Below are 17,633 nucleotides of genomic sequence, written 5' to 3' on the forward strand. Positions count from 1 at the left end.
AATAACATTTCTTTAGATCTTCAAATCAAAAATGGTCCACTTACATGTTTAGGTGATTGTTCATAATTTCGTATTGAAAGAAAGTAAAGTTTGCCCGTGTGTCATTAATTACGATAAATTAACACTGTTTACTAGTTAACCGTTTACGTAAAGGTAAACGTTCATTGTAGGCACTAAACTGAATATTGTGAGTTGTGGCTGAATTTTGACTTTCTTCGATCTCTGATTAAGTCATTACTCATTAATATTTATATAAGTAAAGGAAGTTTATTTGCTGTTTCAGTTGCTGCTACTTTTACAGTAAACTCTCTAAGTATAGAAGACATACAAACCCTGAAGTATTATTACTTAGTTTTCTTACACCCTGTATAGATCTAATGTTATATTAATTAAAGGGTAGTATTTAATCGAGTGACTGTAAATTACAGTTTTAAGTGTCAAAATTACTAAATTTGGGTTATAGAATTACTATTTGAGCGACTGACTGTGAATGACGAGAAATTAACAGAACAGCAACTTAGAAATTATTTATTTGGGTTACTTAAAATACAAAATGAGCAGCTTCATAATATTTGAGCGACCTAATATCTGTTTGAGTGTCAACGTTGCGTCCTGCATTTTTTTCAATATTTGGCATAATATGTATTTTTTATACTGAGCGGCTTTTTATTTTAAATGAAGTGTTTCGAATACAAAACCCACTTTGAAAAATACACTAATGAGCAGAGTATAATGAGCACACATTAAAACAAAAAAAAAATAATATGAAACAACTATTTGATGTACTTAACACTTAACACTTTTAATCAGGGATCCCTAGAACAATTTTTTTTGTTGACTATTATCAAGCAAATTTTTTGTGGGTAGTTTCAAAAGTGGGAACTAACAAAGATAGAAAGGATTTCATACTTTGCTTCGCTGCGCTATGCTTCCGCCTTAGCCATCTAACCTAACCCAAAAATGTCGTATCGGTCCGCAGCCCAACTCACCTGACTGCAACGATTCGTCGCCCCGCCCCTATTTGAATTCGCACGCATTTAACAATAATATGTAGTTTTCATTAAAACACATCAAAATATAAAATATAAAGCCTCGAATAGAATATCAGTAACTAATTGTCATTAATAAAGCAGCTCACAAAAGTTTGCTCAAAGTGAACTTTTAGTAGCTCGTAATAAATAACCTCACTTAGAAAAATTGAATCTATATATTTTAATATTGAAGTTGCCCGCTATGTATTTCCAGTCGCTCACTTAGTAATACAGTCGCTCGGATAGAATTTTAATATCTGAAATAGATTAATCGCAATCCACATTTATTAGCTCGTTCTGGATTTTATTATAAATCAATATTAGTCGTTAGTTTAGTTTATTTTTCGCTTAGTCAAATTAATACCGCTCATGTTATTAAAACAGTATGTTCATCATCAGTCGCACTCGCAAAGTAATTTTTTATTCGCTCGTTTTATTATTTCCCTTAATTAAACAACTTAACGTACACAAAACACACAGATATAATAATAATTTTACAACAATATACAAAAACAAAGGTCTTACTTATTTCTCTCTCTTGACAGCAGCCCTACAAAGAGACGGGTTAAAAGAAAACCGTACAAAAAATATTATTTGACCGTAAAGCAGTTATTCTCAAAGTGTGCTCCGTGATCCCCTGAAGCTGCGCAAATGCCTTGTACACGAGCGATACGTTTGTTGTTTTTAACAGTGTGATCACTGATCAGACACCAGCATGGAGATAATTCATTTAAATGCAAAATATTATTTGGGGGGGGGTCCTTCAAAAATGTCACTTCTTAAAAGAGTTCTGCCACCATAAAAGTTTGAGAACCGCTGCCGTATAGTAAATTTATCGGCCGAAGCAATTTACATTCAAAGTCCGTTACGCGTAGCTCCCGTTCTACGCACCTTACTGTACGCTGTACCCAAAACGGTGATAATTTGAGTTTAATAAGGCATATTTCCTCATTATCAGCTAATAGCTATGAATGAGTTTCTTGTTGTGTTTTATAGAGCAGGTAAAGTTAGTTACTGTGTCTTCTATTTGAAGTTAATTTGGCTTAAATACAAGGCGTGGTTCACATGGGCCCTCTTAGTTGATGATTGATGATTACTTACTTATTATGTCTGTTACCTCTTCACTGCTAAACCGCTAAACCAATTTTGATGAAATATGGTATGCAAATTCTTTGAGTCGCGGGAAAGGACACAGGATACATTTTATTCCGGAAAAATGCACGGTTCTCGTGCAATAAACGAATTTGGGCGCAACGGAGTTACGGGCGTCATCTACACAGTTATAAATATTTGCAAGATAAAAAATACTGTGTCAGCATTATACTTAAGTTTAGATTGTTTTGTTTATTAATGCAAATCTTGAGACTGAGGCCCGATTCTCAAGCGTCGAAATCATGCATTAGTTAGCAATAATGCAATGTGTCAATAGCTATGTCCACACTGTGCACTTTCATCTTCAATTTTCATCATCAACTTTCATATTGGCGAATGCGTCAAGAAACGCAACGCCAATATTGTCATTTTTGAAGCTTTGGATACGGTCAGAGGGCAGGCGTCGCGGGCATGCCTCACGTTCGCTGTTGACTGCGCTATAACGCATACCCTTGACGAACAGAAAAAGGCACAGTGTGGACAAAGCTATTACTCAATAGTTCAATACTCAATAGCAGATAAACAATCGCTAGTGTCACAGCCCGCACTCAAAACAACATTCAAGTCATGACAATAGGTCGTCTGAAACTCATTTGCGACTCCTCCAGTGTTGCAGGTGTTAAGTGTCCCCATCGCGACGTACACGCAGAGGAATGGCCTAGACAAGCCCTAATAGGGTATCTGTACGGCCTGGGGGGTGTCTGAACACCCTCACTTAGACGTGTCTGCCGATGACCAGGCAGACGCCCGCTGGTAGAACTGCGGTGGCCTCACATTTCCCGTGGATCTGTCAGTAGCGGCGCAGAAAGGACCACGGTCGGGTTTTAGTGGGTAGAGCTGCGGCCACTACCAACCATCGGTCGCAGCGAGTCCCACATACCCCGGTTGTCCTTCCCAGCACTGCCGGGGATGCATAATGGCATTTCCCAAAAAAAATATGTGTTAAGTGTCCCACACTATGCGCTTTCGGCTTCAATTTTCGTCATATTCAACTTTCGTTTTGGCGCATGCAACAATTGAATGCGTCAACAAACGCAACGCCAACATTGTCATTTTTGTTTTTTGGATACGTTCAAAGGGCATGCCGCATGCGTCGCGTTCGCTTTTGACTGCGCTATAACGCATGCCCTTGACGAACAGAAAAAGGCACAGTGTGGACAAAGCTGATCGATAGTACAAGATCATCTTTCCATTTTCCATGATCCATGAGATAATCTGCTTTCCCTGATTTCCATTATTAAACTAAATTAAAGATTACTTAAAAGCTCCATTCAATGAACTATTCTCACTGCAGCTAAAAATACGATCAGTAACTCAAATCGATAGTATTCACTCTTCAAAGACTTTTAAATCGCAGTTAAATGTTTACAGTGTGGTTTTGAATCAAACGAAAGAAATCAAATAACATTCAAAGAGTCTGTAAGCTGTAGGTGATTTGGTGGTACTTAAGAAAACGTATTATGTACTTTTAATGTTCATTGAAGTCTTGACTGATTCCAGTGATGTTAAAAAAATGTGCTTCATACAAGTATTTAAGCTAGTAGACGGCTAATTATTACTTAAATTTAATTATGAGTTTGACGGATTTTTAAAAATATGTATAGTCGCTTTACACCACGCCAGTCTTGCCCCGTGAGACCGTGATAAGTACTTTTCGTACCCTCTACGGGATTCGAACCCGCGACCCGAGGCTTGAGCGTCGTCGACGCGCTAAACAACTGAGCTATAGAGCTATATAAGTTATCATTAAATCTCGCTGAATGAGGCCAATACATAAGTAATGTGTGCGGTAAATGAGTGTTAACAATGAGTGTGCGCTTGTCCACTGAATTATAAGGCTCAGTTAAGTGCTACTTAATTAGTAAGCGTCCATTTGAGCGCTATGGTGACAGGTGTGTTCCCATTGGGCCTGCTGATATTTCAAATTGAAAATGTGCAGCCCTGAGATATCCCATAATATAATGTAGAAACTAGAGAGGCTTTGCTGTGAATTTGTGATAATTGATTAAAAAAATCTTTGAAATACGTAATTTGGAGGCCGAATTATTTCTTAATCTCTGTCTTTTAGCAATGCGTCTTTAACATTGAAACCTATAATTATATGTATAATAAGGGATACATATACTTACTCTGTACAGTTTTATTAACAATAACTTTGTTACACCCAGTATATATGCCTGCATTTGTTAAACAGTAAAAATATTTGTTCCCCCTCTTTGTAGAATTTTGTCTTAAATAATGCAAGATAAAATCAAAATCGAGAGCCATGTCAGAGCTGTTTCTGAGGACTTTCGACAAAAGCTTTACGGACTCTACAAAAAGCCCGTAGTCTCTCGAGCTTAAAAAATTTTATTAAAAGAGGCAAAAAACAAAACAAAATCTCCCCGAGAAACTCCTGAACAAACTCCTTACTTTGGACGAAAAAGTGTTACGGACTCTATTAAAACCTCTGGGCTCTATCTGAATTCGTGGCTAAGTCACCAAGTGGAACACACCGCGATCTGATAAGCGAATTCGCATAACTGCAGTCGGCGGCGATAACTGCAGAGTTATTGGGTATAAATTATATTAATGTGCCTCTTACGTCACAACATGGACCCAGATGGACCCGCTTGTAAGTAATTCACACGGCCAAATCCTTGCTTACTAATAATATTATAAATAAAATATGCGACAGTGCATCTTCCGTCTGTCTGTCTATTACCTCTTCACGCCCTAAACGACTGAACCGATTTTGCTGGGTATGGGCTATGGAGATACTTTGAGCCCTGGAAAAGGATATTATTCCGTGCGATAAACGAGTTTTGACGCAACGGAGTTGCGGGCGTCATCTAGTGACTGGTGTCTGTTGTCGGTTTCATTCGACAGCAATTTATGATACAAAAATACGTATCATAAATTGCTAACGGAAATCTGAGGGTATTTCTCAATATTTTTACTACAACTATGGTGACGTCACGTAGCCAATTGTCAGCGAGTCCTTTAAAGGACTCCTTCGATCGCGGATTCTTGGAAATGTTACTGTATTCTATTGTTGTCGCGATCACCGGTGGTCTTATGGGGCTTGAAGGAGTCCTCGCTCGCTATTAACATGTTGGTTAGTAAATAGGATAATATAACCTGTACAGGTTTTAACAAAACAAAGCAATATAATACTTTAGGGCGGGCTGAAAACCAAGAAAAAGCCCGTAATAATAGAAGAAGGCTTATAAACACTCGATGCCACGAACAGACATACAGGCACGTCAAACTTATAACAGCTCCAAATTCCAACCCTCTGCTCTGTGTTTTCATCGTTTAAATATTATGCATGTTCTGCAGGCTTCATGATTGTAAGAGACAAATTGCAATCGGCTTTTTGTTTACTTTTTACACAAGTCACTTGTATCTTCTATTTTATAGATATTAGATATAGCTTCAATAACCTGTTAGAGTTGCTAGCTATGTATAATGTATATAGCTGTCGATGGAACGGAACAGCCACAAATAGCTGGCCAAACATCCTGGCGCGGAAGCCGCGCGCGTGCTCTTCCGCCAAACGACGGTACTTGGGTAGTGATTGAGGTGTATTCTAGGACCTAGGTGCACTAAATACTGAGTTGATACTTCATACGGTATACCGTAGTGTAACTATAAGAAGCTTTGTATCCTAGACAAGTAGTTCCTGAGATTAGCGCGTTCAAATAAGCCCTTTCAAATAATTTTACCCCGTTTGTTCCACATTTTCCTCTGCTTCTTCGTTCATATTAGTCTTAGCGTGATAAAAATAGCCTATAGCCTTCCTCGATAAATGGGCTATCTAACGCTGAAAGATTTTTTTTCAGATTAGCGCGTTCAAACAAACAAACTCTTCCGCTTTATAATATTAAAAGTATATACCTAGTCGTAGTAGTTGCGGGTCCCAAGACAGATTTAGCTTGTCCCTCGGGCATCCCTGAGATCATATCAAAGGGTTTTCGTGGTTGGTTACCACTGTCGATCCTGGCGACACAGGAGTTGCAGTGGTGGGGATGTGTGTTGGACCGTTTGCACGTATAAAAAATCCTAAATTTCGAAGAGAATTACTTCGTCTATGGAATTACTAAGTAAATTGTTTGCCGGATTTCTATATACTACATTTATAAAGGACTTTTACAACATAAGGGCAATTACTAATTTTCCCCTTATGACAAATCATCATGATTTACGAGTTACCTATTGATGATTTACGATTCAAAAATCGTAAATCATGATTATCAATCATGAATTCATGACCCAAGTCTCAACATGGCCATTACGAATCCCATAGGTTTTAGATTTTAGAATTCTGCAGCCAATAGTGACATTTGCAAATGAATAAATCCCAAAGCTAGGTTCTCAATAAATTCATAATTTGTAATCTCAACTCACATAATACCTATATTATAAAGACTAAAATATTATCAATTAACGGCCGTTCCCAATATTTGATCTATCTCTGGTTTTGCCCTACTAGAGATAGGAATAGCTCATATTAGACATTAGAGACATATATTTTATGTCAATTTTGAGCTATTCCTATCTCTAGTAGGGCAAAACCAGAGATAGATCAAATATTGGGAACGGCCGTTAGTGTTTATATATTCAGTAATCTAAACCACGATAGGCTGTCAAATGTTGAGGTCCAGCGGTCGACTTGACAGTTGACACAAACCGCAAACCGCTTGAGCAATGTGGGGTAGTCGGTAGAGACTTGACAGTAGAGACAAGAGAAACCATATCTATAGTTATAGTTTATATGGTGAAGGAGTGCATCGAGCTAATATTATTTTGAAATTATTCTTTTACCATACATTTTTTTAACAAATAAAACATTACACACACTACAACACACACACATGAGAAATGACAGATTTTTGAGTGACAAGCCTATACATACGAATTATACTCTTTTATTTATGGTTGAAGTCTGTTGACAACAAGGTGACAAATTGAAACGGATTATAGTTTTTTTTTTATTGAATCTTAGATACCTACTATTAGAGTTATTGTCTAACTCTAATAGTATCTAAGGCTTACACGGCCAGTCTGAGATCAGCTGAGTCCCAGAGACAAGAGTTAAAAAAAAATAAAGCCAATATTTTTTTACAAAATAATATAGGTGTAGTCCTAATGTCGTTGAACCTAAGGTCGAATTTTGACCATTGGGCGATCTCTAGTTTGATATTATTAGGTTAACACAACAGCCTGCTGTCTACTTCACAAGGTATAAAGGTGAATTCAGACCGCAACGCGACGCGAAGATGAATTTCAAAAGTACTGAAATTACAGATTTCAATTGCGTGAGACGACATGCAAATCTGTCAATTCAGTACAAAATATTTAGAAATGCATCCACGCCTCGCGTTGCGGTCTGAATTGACCCTAAGTTATTTAAACAAAGTTGCTTGCAGCCATAAACCTATAATGCTACGACAGCATATATTAAGTCTATGCTTGCAGCTGTCTTTCCCTTAGATATTAGATACATTTTTAAAACCACGTGATGAATTTAATGGCGCTGATTTTTTATAAATAGAGTACCTAATTCAGTGGGTTTAAATAATTCAAGGCAATTATGCCAATACTGCAGTTTTGCGCTTTCCACACGCAAAAATCCGGGATGAGCCGGTTCTCGGTAGTGCCTTACATTAAATTTCAGTTCCTTCAAGGTCAACTTCAGTTCCTTTGTTCCTTTGTGGTGAGAGTACCGACGCATCTTCTCCCGACCTTTGAAGCGGAGGAATTCTGGCCGACTGATGTGGTTTACCGAAGGTTCCGGGGGAGACTCCGGAATGAAGCGCGCGTCACGTCGCCGTTAATTCGTGATAATGTGTAGTTGTTAAGTTATAATAATCATAATCATCATGGATTCTAATTTCCAACAGCTCTATTTCACACTTGCAAGCAAAGTCAACTCCTGACCAAATAAACGCAAACTCGAGGTTGATTTCAACGCTGCAATTCCTATTTATAACTCGCCAGGCACCTATTCTCATACCACGAAAGTCGCTTCGATTGCATGATCGTACACTTGCCCTATAACTCAGCCCGATGTAATGAGAGAGAACATCTTGCAATCACACATCAAACGTATAGGTCTACCAGAATCTGATGGCAAATTTTGACAGCAGATTTTTAAAAAATATCCTTGATCATTGGGTTTTATATATTTGCAAGTTTCACACACATGTAATCAGCCGCTGTAAGGAAAAAAAGGATCAAAATGTTTTATTCCAAATATCCCGGTATTGCTAGTCAATTTACTTTCGTACTTTTGGCCATCAGATTCTGGTAGACCTATACGGTATACTTAGCTACAAGATGATGCCCGAAACTTCGTTACACAAAAAATATTTTATTGCATGAGGACTGTACATTTTGCCGCGATAAAAAGTATCCTATATCCTTTCACGAGCCTTAAGGCATGAATAAGAATTTTCTAAAGCTACATTTTCACCATACTTACTATGTACTTACTTAGTGAATTCCCAGTCATTTATAACCAGCCAGTAATTTTAATTAAGACTTGAATAACATAGTGCCTGTTTAGTTAATGAATTAAAAGATAAAATAACTTATTTAATCTGTTGGATCCATCAGCTGCTGTGGCCACTGGCTAGCAATTAGCAGAAACTTGCAGGCGAATTCTTGGATAATATCTAGTTATTCATTTTGTGAAGACAAGATGGTTTGTTTTATACTTATTTCTGACGAGCTTTTGCCCGCGGCTTCGCTCGCGTTAAGAAGTATTATTATATACAAACTTTCATCCCCTATTTGAACCCCTTGGGGTTGGAACTTATCAAAATCCTTTCTTAGCGGATGCCTACGTCACAACATCTACCTGCATGCCAAATTTCAGCACGATCCGTCCAGTGGTTTGGGCTATGCGTTGATAGATCACTATGTCAATCAGTCAGTCAGTCCTTTGAGTTTTATATAAGTATATAGATTTCGTCGTTTGCAATTTATATTATAGTAGGTACTGCATTTTATTAATTTTTGAAGTGGCCTATAGGTAGCAGCGTTCTATGGCGTCTTAGAATGGCGGCAGAAATCGTACATACATAGGGTCGGCAAAATTAAATTGGCCTATGCTCATCTAATTATTATAAAACAAACTCGCTTTTTTCCCTCCCTTGTTCCCTTTAATCTTTAAAACTACGCAACGGATTTTGATGATTCTTTTAGTGTTGGATAGCCCATTTATCGAGGAAGGCTGTAGGCTATATTTTATTACGCTGAGACTAATAGGAGAATGTGGAAAAAACGGGGGAAATTATTTGAAAGGGCTTATCTCGCGAACTACTGGAGCAATTTTTATGTTATTTGGCACAGATAAGAAGTAGACCACGTGAAGGATCATAGGCTATCGATTTTAATCATTTTTTCAGTGGCTATATATTTTATACCCGTGCGACGCCGGGGCGGGTCGCTAGTAAAAAATATATATCCGGCCCTGCCGAGAAATGTTCAGAAAGACTCAAGACGGATTATATTACACGTGGGAGAGCCATGCTTCGGCACGAATGGGCCGGCTTGACCGGAGAAATACCACGTTCTCACAGAAAACCGGCGTGAAACAGCGCTTACGCTGTGTTTCGCCGAGTGAGTGAGTTTACCGGAGGCCCAATCCCCTACCCTATTCCCTTCCCTACCCTCCCCCATGCCCTTCCCTTCCCATTCCTACCCTCCCCTATTACCCTATTCCCTCTTAAAAGGCCGGCAACGCACCTGCAGCTCTTCTGATGCTGCGAGTGTCCATGGGCGACGGAAGTTGCTTTCCATCAGGTGACCCGTTTGCTCGTTTGCCCCCTTATTTCAAAAAAAAAAAATTTTATCTATGTAAATCGTACCCACTACTCAGGCACTCTAACTATTGGAAATGTATTCCGTTTTCAGTCACGCCACCACAAATCACTTAGCTCATTAAACGTATTAAAATACTTCTGAAGACGTCCATTCCTCACAGGAATTAGACACTTAGGTCTAGAATCTAGATTCAAGTATTAGACCTAAGTGCCTAGTTCAGAGAAACCGCGGCTAATGGTTGTTTCAACGCGAAAATTATTCAAATACTTTAGTGTTATTTACAGACATTTATAATAAGAGCTTAATAATTTACGTGACTAGATAATATACATTTTTATAACTGCGTGTTTTCTTTAAGAATTTTTTTTTTAATAAGGGCAAACGAGCAAACGGGTCACCTGATGGAAAGCAACTTCCGTCGCCCATGGACACTCGCAGCATCAGAAGAGCTGCAGGTGCGTTGCCGGCCTTTTAAGAGGGAATAGGGTAATAGGGGAGGGTAGGGATGGGAAGGGAAGGGAATAGGGTAGGGGATTGGGCCTCCGGTAAACTCACTCACTCGGCGAAACACAGCGCAAGCGCTGTTTCACGCCGGTTTACTGTGAGAACGTGGTATTTATCCGGTCGAGCCATCCCATTCGTGCCGAAGCATGGCTCTCCCACGTTTTTACTCCCACGTAAATTATAAATAGTCTAGAACATGTTGGCTTAGCTATTGAAAAGTTAGAGCATAGATAAAAATATTTCCTTACTTCCATCCAGACTCAGATAACATTGGTCTTATATACACAGTTGAAACTTCAAATTACTTATAAATTAAATCTGTGTAAGTAAATGAAAGCTGAAATCCTGTATATTTTTAAAGTAATTGACTGAGTCGTGCTAATAAATGAGCTTATTTACTTATGACTAAGGCTTAATTATGTCCACACGAATAGCGTTCAGAAATGGAGCGCGAAATTTATTGTCATTCCTGAGATGTGGTAAAATTAAAATGCCCTGCATCAATCGTTTATTCGCTGTTGAAACTCGAATGGGTCAGCTGTGGCTTTATGTTCTTTTTAAATCGGTGGTATTTTAAATGTGGCGCCTAGCCACGTTCCGCAGTTTCGAAATTGTCAATTTGAATTCCAATTTTAAAGTTTGTTTTTTTTACACCGCAGCTAGTAAAATGCCGATGAAATAAATCTTTTAAATCTTTGCACATAACAGGTGAAAACTGAAAACAACACATTATGTTATAAATAAATAGCTTTTTCATGAACTTGGGTATTTCAATATTTTGTAGATAGCAAGGAAAATTACTTTCGCATAATATTGTAGAGTCTGTAAAGATGTGATATTTTCATACTGATAACCTGTGCAGAATTGATTAAATACCTATCTATTATTTATAAAAAAAAAAACATTCCCAAATTAGAACTCTGTAACGAACTGTCACCAGCAGTATTTCCAGACCAACACAACCTGCAAACTTTCAAGAAGAGAGCGTATTTTTAAAAGGCCGGCAACGCACCTGCAGCTCTTTTAAGTTCTAATGTTGCGAGTGTCCAAGGGCAACGATAGTTGATTTCCATCGGGTGACTCGTTTGCTCGTTTCCCGCTTATTTAAAAAAAATAGAGCTTGACGTTTGCGTGTTTTTACTTTTTTACACGACATTAACATTAAACTGAAGTACATACCTATAGTTTGTGCGTTTTATGATGATATGGCCTGGGTGACAGTTATCATATTCCTTGCTACGGGTTTTTTTACAAGAAAACCAAAAAAATCTAAATGTAATAAATTATATTCCATCTACAAAAACAAATGTTTCATATAATTGTAAATGAATAAAAATGAAAAGTTGCTAAATGCTAACATATTACTTAATAAAAAATTACTAGCTGTTGCCCGCGACTTCGTCCGCGTTAGCATAGTAGATCACATGACACATCCCAAGTATTATTTATTGTACAAAAATATTCAATGTACAGAATTGAATTTCCTACGATTTTATTACATAAAGATGTTGCGCGCGGCTTCGTTTGCGTAATTTAGGAATTTCACGCAACCGTACATTGTTTCGCAAAAAATAGCCTATGTCCCTTCACGTGGTCTATTCTTCATGTTTGCCAAATAACATAAAAATTGCTCCAGTAGTTCTTAAGATTTCATATAATTCATCAAATTTCATCCGTTTTTCCCACATTTTCCTCTATTTCTTCGCTCCTTAGTCTTAGCGTGATAAAATATAGCCTATTGCCTTCCTCAATAAATGGGCTACCTAACACTGAAAGAATTTTTCAAATCGGATCAGTAGTTCCTGAGGTTAGTGCGATCAAATAAGCCCTTTCATATAATTTCCCCCTTTTTTCCACATTTTCCTCTATTTCTTCGCTCTTATTAGTTCTAGCGTAATAAAATATAACTTATAGCCTTTCTCGATAAATGGGCTATCTAAAACTGAAAGAATTTTTCAATTCTGATCAGTAGTTCCTGAGATTAGCGCGTTCAAATAAGCCCTTTCATATAATTTACCCCGATTTTTCCACATTTTCCTCTATTTCTTCGCTTTTATTAGTCTCAGCGTGATAAAAATAGCCTATGGCCTTCCTCAATAAATGAGCTATCTAACATTGAAAGAATTTTTCAAATCGGACCAGTAGTTTCTGAGATTAGCGCGTTCAAATAAGCCCTTTCATATGATTTCCCCCGTTTTTTCCACAATTTCCTCTATTTCTTAGCTCCTATTAGACTTAGCGTGATAAAATATAACTTATAGCCTTTCTCGATAAATGGGCTATTTAACACTGAAAGAATTTTTCAAATCGGATTAGTCGTTCCTGACATTAGCGCGTTCAAATAAGCCCTTTCATATAATTTCCCCACTTTTTCCACATTTTCCTCTATTTCTTCGCTCCTATTAATCTTAGCGTGATAAAATACAGCATATAGCCTTCCTCAATCAATGGGGTATCTAACACTGAAAGAATTTTTCAAATCAGACCAGTAGTTCCTGAGATTAGCGCGTTCAAATAAGTCCTTTCATATAATTTCCCCCGTTTTTTCCACATTTTCCTCTATTTCTCCGCTCCTATTAGTCTTAGCGTGATAAAATATAGCCTATAGCCTTCCTCGATAAATAGGCTATCTAACAGTAAAAGAATTTTTCAAATCGGACCAGTACTTCCTGAGATTAGCGCGTTCAAACAAACAAACAAAACAACAACTCTGCAGAATTATAATATACTAGCTGTTGCCCGCGACTTCGTCCGCGTGGACTTCAGTTTATAGCGCGCGATGTCAACAAAATTGGTGTCAAAAGCTTTTATAAAAAAACCCTGGTACCCCTTAAATCAATACAGCTGTGCAGTGTGCAAACAATAAGTACTTCATTTTTGTATGTTAAACTTTATATATTATGCCAAATTTTAAAGCTTATTTAGCCCCCCAATTACACAACTTTACCCATAAACTATTTATCATTGATAGGTTTAGCCCCAATTTCACCAACGTCTGTTAGTGTTAACAGCTTGTTAAAATATCCTGTCTTCTCTTTCATTCATATGAAAAACGAAACAGCTAACGTGATACTAATTCGAGCATTAACTTTAACAGTCGTTGGTGAAATTTGGTCTTAAGGTTACGTCACTGCCTGCACAGATAAAGTACTGAGTTATTTAATACCGTAGAATAGATATAACAATCGAAAAAAATCGAGACTTAAATGTAAGATGATACCACCTCTTATAGAAAGACTTTTGAGCAAGCGTCAGCGCGATGTAGAAGACGCACGGCGCCATCTATTATGAATTTTTTGAACAAATTTACGACCCTTACAACCCTTTTTTCCAGTAAAAAAGTAGCCTATGTCCTTTCTCAGGCTTTAGACTATCAGTATACAAAATTTCATTACAATCGGTTCGGTAGTTTTGGCGTTTGGCGTGAAAGCGAGACTGACAGACAGACAGACAGACAGAGATACTTTCGCATTCATAATATTAGTACAGATTATGTGCACACTGCACAGCTGTTTTTGGGTATTTTGATTAATTAAGGGCCGCGCTACACCGGAATGGCAGCGGCGAGGCGAGCACTTTCAGCGCTGCCATTCCGGTGTAGCGCGCTGCGCGGCCCTAAGAGGGGTACCACTTACCAGGGTTTTAAAAAGTTTTTAAATTTGACACAAATTTTGTTGACACCGCGCGCTATAAACTAAAGTCCACGCGGACGAAGTCGCGGGCAACAGCTAGTTATGAATAAAAACAATAATATATAATAAAGTAGGTATGATTAGTTCTGTTATAATAATGAAGTAAAAAATAAAGCGCCATCTGTTTTCATATATTAGAATTAAAATGTTGATTGCATTGATATATTTTCTGGATGGAATATAGGCCAACACAACACACTCGAACTCCTTAGAAATGCAGTAGGAGTTCTATAAGATAAGATAGATTGATTATTATTATAGCAAGTGATAACATTATTAAACATAATATTCTAACGTATTAAAAACTATAAACAAAAACATAACAACTAATAAGTATGATTAGTTCTATGTTACAACGAAGTAAAAAAAGCGCCATCTGTTGAATCGTATTAGAACTGAAATGTTCATTGCATCGCGTCGATATATTTCTGGATTTTTTATAATATTATACATAAAATATATTTAAGATTTTTGAAATATTATTTTAATACACATCCAAGACCCAGGAACATTGAAAACTTTTTGTTCCGCCTGCGGGACTCGAACTCAGGACCCCCGGGATGAGCGCTGGCCACGCGCAATGCGAAGTAATTTTCATCGATATTTTCATGGAAATAAGATATTTTCCCACATCAAAATGTAGCCTATGTCCTTTCTCAGACTCTAGAATAACTGTGTACAAAATTTCATTGCAATCTATTCAGTAGTTTTGGCGTGAAAGCGAGACAGACAGGCAGGCAGACAGACAGACAGACAGACAGACAGAGATACTTTCGCAGTATATTTCGCAGTATTTATAAGTCGCGGGCAACGCGCCATCTGTTTTCATATATTAGAATTAAAATGTTGATTGCATTGATATATTTTCTGGATGGAATATAGGCCAACACAACACACTCGAACTACTTAGAAATGCAGTAGGAGTTCTATAAGATAAGATAGATTGATTATTATTATAGCAAGTGATAATATTATTAAACATAATATTCTAACGTATTAAAAACTAATAAGTATGATTAGTTCTATGTTACAACGAAGTAAAAAAAAGCGCCATCTGTTGAATCGTATTAGAACTGAAATGTTCATTGCATCGCGTCGATATATTTCTGGATTTTTTATAATATTATACATAAAATATATTTAAGATTTTTGAAATATTATTTTAATACACATCCAAGACCCAGGAACATTGAAAACTTTTTGTTCCGCCTGCGGGACTCGAACTCAGGACCCCCGGGATGAGCGCTGGCCACGCGCAATGCGAAGTAATTTTCATCGATATTTTCATGGAAATAAGATATTTTCCCACATCAAAATGTAGCCTATGTCCTTTCTCAGACTCTAGAATAACTGTGTACAAAATTTCATTGCAATCTATTCAGTAGTTTTGGCGTGAAAGCGAGACAGACAGGCAGGCAGACAGACAGACAGACAGACAGACAGAGATACTTTCGCAGTATATTTCGCAGTATTTATAAGTCGCGGGCAACGCGCCATCTGTTTTCATATATTAGAATTAAAATGTTGATTGCATTGATATATTTTCTGGATGGAATATAGGCCAACACAACACACTCGAACTACTTAGAAATGCAGTAGGAGTTCTATAAGATAAGATAGATTGATTATTATTATAGCAAGTGATAATATTATTAAACATAATATTCTAACGTATTAAAAACTATAAACAAAAACATAATAACTAATAAGTATGATTAGTTCTATGTTACAACGAAGTAAAAAAAAAAAAGCGCCATCTGTTGAATCGTATTAGAACTAAAATGTTCATTACATCGCGTCGATATATTTCTGGATTTTTTATAATATTATACATAAAATATATTTAAGATTTTTGAAATATTATTTTAATACACATCCAGGACCCAGGAACATTGAAAACTTTTTGTTCCGCCTGCGGGACTCGAACCCAGGACCCCCGGGGTGAGCGCTGGCCAAGCGCAATGCGAATTCATTTTCATCGATATTTTCATGGAAATAAGATATTTTCCCACATCAAAATGTAGCCTATGTCCTTTCTCAGACTCTAGAATAACTGTGTACAAAATTTCATTGCAATCGGTTCAGTAGTTTTGGCGTGAAAGCGAGACAGACAGACAGACAGACAGACAGACAGACAGACAGAGATACTTTCGCATTTATAATATTAGTATAGATTATAAGTAGAGATAAATATTAACTGTGAAATAGGAGTATAAAATTATTGTTACGAAAACATTTGAAAAAAGTAGATGCATGAAACGGAACTTATGTCAATAGAGATTAATAATAATAATAATAATAATAATAATAATATCTATGGACGCTTCACACCACGTCAGTCTGGCCCCGTGCTAAGTACCTAAAGGACTTGTGTTACAGGTACCAGACAACGGAAATATATTTAATACTTTTATACTATACATATATTTGAGATTTTTATTATATCATACACATATTTAATACACATCCAGACCCGGGAACATTGAAAACTTTTTTTGTTCCGTCGGCGGGATTCGAACCCGCGACCCCCGGCTTGAGTTACCAACGCGCTCACCACTGAGCCACAGAGGTCGTCAAATTGACTCTGTTGAATCGAAATCAAATCGATAAAAAAGGGCGGCCATATTAAATCGCCGGCACCACTGAAATATCAGTACGAAATCGATAATTTCGATTGCAATTCCTTTACGAAGTGATTCGATATTTTTAAATTATCGATTAATTTTTGTTAGGTAACTTCCCTACTATTGTCAATTATAATGTGTCACGGATATCATCATATCCGTGACACTTAATATGTTTAAAAGATGTACCAGCTCCTACTTTCGCTAACAGTGCTATAACAGATTACCACCAGATTACTAACTAGTAACTAGACACTTCGTTATTCCATTTAACTGCCGTCTTCACTCTGCACTCAAATTGCATTATACATTCCGCGCTCATCCTCCGCAAGAATTTTTCTCAGACACTACGTTCAGAATTATTTTACTTCTGATAAAACCTTACGTCCACATAATAAGGATCACATTCATAATAACTTAGTAAACTCTGAACAGACTAATCTGAGGATACATAAACCAATCACACATTGTAAGGGCGAGAACTGAAAAATTAATGTCAAGAACGAAACCACCGTGCCCAGAATGATAACTTTTTAGATTAGCAGTGATGGCCGGTTTGGATTTAAAAAAGCATTGTCTTCATTCGTTTTTCAAACACCTGTTCGATTTTTAAGGTAGGCTTTGTCTTCTTTATTTCAATTTAAAATTGCGATCACATCTTACGAGTTTAAAAATACTGCCTACTGTTCAGAGTTGTAAACAACACTAATTATAGCCCCTAAATACTAACTACGGTACGCGATAACTATACGGTCTTGTCTTTCTCTAGTACATTTAAAACATCAGTGACAAACAAAACCAGCGTACCTTGATTAGCC

Source organism: Aricia agestis, chromosome 18, assembly GCF_905147365.1.
Source record: "Aricia agestis chromosome 18, ilAriAges1.1, whole genome shotgun sequence".
NCBI lineage: Eukaryota > Metazoa > Arthropoda > Insecta > Lepidoptera > Lycaenidae > Aricia > Aricia agestis.